Genomic DNA, 1,877 nt, shown 5'->3' with positions numbered 1-1,877 from the left:
AATCTGTGACTCCTTTCTTGCCAATCCCTTTTATGACTAATGTTGCTACTCTTTATTTGTATAAGGGGGAAAAATAGAAAGAAATTCAATGCTGGACCCTGTTTCATTCTAACAAGGATCAACCACAAACCCCCTTCTTATACTTGTATAGAATGTTTAGTTTTTCCTTTTATTAAAGAAAAGGCATACTTAAATTTTAGTTTCACCTTTAATTTACACTTTTCAAAATGTGCAATAAAGCATTACTTTGGTCAGTTGTAATAGAAATGCAAGCAAGAAAAGAATGAAGTTTAATAATTAAGCTTTATGGTCACCAGAATATTAAAAACATTTCAATTCATACATATTTGGTAGAGAACTGAGAATGATCAGCAAAGGTCATATATTTAGAATCAGAACACAATTCTGTGGGGATAAACGAAATGGGAATAGCTATTCAGAGAGAAAGGAGATCAGAGAGTTGTAAGACATCCAGCTGCTTCTGGGGGAAGCAGAAGTGGGTGGCTGCTGTGGCCGTCAGACCCATGAGCTCATCTGAAAGAATGACGTGGGCTTTAATTTAAACCACCAACATTTACAACATGTTGAGAATTCTCTGTGACAATTCAAATCTTCATGAGGAATTTTAGCTGTCAGCTCAAAAATATGTGAAGGTAATTAATTTTATTAAAAAAAAATCTTGGGGCACACAAGAACAAAAAGCTTGCATGTTACAGACCTAGAACCATTCCTGACCACCAGATGACCCGGCAGGGTGGACCCACCCTGGTACAGGACATCTATTTAGCCCACATAGGGCCTGGTAGGAGAGCTTCGCCTGTGTGTACAGCTGTGTGTGTGGCTGTGTGGTAGCTGTGTGTGTGGCTGTGTGGTAGCTGTGTGTGTGGCTGTGTGTGCGTCTGTGTGTGCAGCTGTGTGTGTGGCTGTGTGTATGCCCTATGTGTATGGCTGTGTGTGAGCCTGTATGTGTCGCTGTGTGGTAGCTGTGTATGCACATTTGTGTGTCTGTTTGTGCACCTGTATGTGCGCTGTGTGGTAGCTGTGTGAGCACCTGTGTGTGTGGCTGTGTGTACACCTGTGTGTGCGCCTGTGAAACTGTGTGGCTGTGTGTGTGCCTGTGTGTGGGTCTCTGTGTGGCTGTCTGTGTGTACACCTGCGTGTATGTCTGTGTGCATACCCGTGTATGGCTGTGTGGTAGTTGGGTGTGTGTATGTGTGTGTGTGCCTGTGTGAACACCTGTGTGTGCGCCTGTGTGTGTGGCTGTGTGTGTGTGTCTGTGTGTGCACCTGCGTGTATGTCTGTGGGTGGCTGTATATGGCTGTGTGTGCGTGTCTTGTGTGTGTCTGTGTGTGCAGCTGTGTGGGTGCACATGTGTGTCTGTGTGTGTGTGCCTGTATGTGTGGCTGTGTATGCAACTGTGTATGTGTGCCTGTTTGTGTGTCTGTGTGTGCGGCTGTGTGAGTGCACCTGTGTGTGTCTGTGTGTGTACCTGTGTGTGTGTCTATGTGTGAGCCTATGTGTAGCTCTGTGTGCCTCTGTATGCCTCTGTGGTGTTTGGGCTCTGGGGGTAGAGGACTGGCCTCCCATCTCCTGTCCTTGAGGACTGGGCATCTCTCTCAGGCACATGGATGTGTCCAGGCTGCACATCTGATGTCAGGGCAAATTTCATCCTTCACACTCGAATCCTGCTCTCCATGAGATGAGCCACTTCTGCAGGCCACAGGGACAAAGGAGGGGCAGCCAGCGCTGTCACCTCAGCTGGTATTGCTATAATTCTTCCCATGCACGCTGCACCAGGCCCAGACAAAGTGTCCCTAGCCTCAGAGGCTCCAGTAGGTTATTTGAATAGGAGCTTCACTGGTGATGCAGCTCAATGA

Source organism: Marmota flaviventris, chromosome 12 (genome assembly GCF_047511675.1).
Source record: "Marmota flaviventris isolate mMarFla1 chromosome 12, mMarFla1.hap1, whole genome shotgun sequence".
In the NCBI taxonomy this organism is placed as follows: Eukaryota; Metazoa; Chordata; class Mammalia; order Rodentia; family Sciuridae; genus Marmota; species Marmota flaviventris.
The sequence above is the reverse complement of the archived record's forward strand: the minus strand, read 5'-3'. Positions refer to the sequence as shown.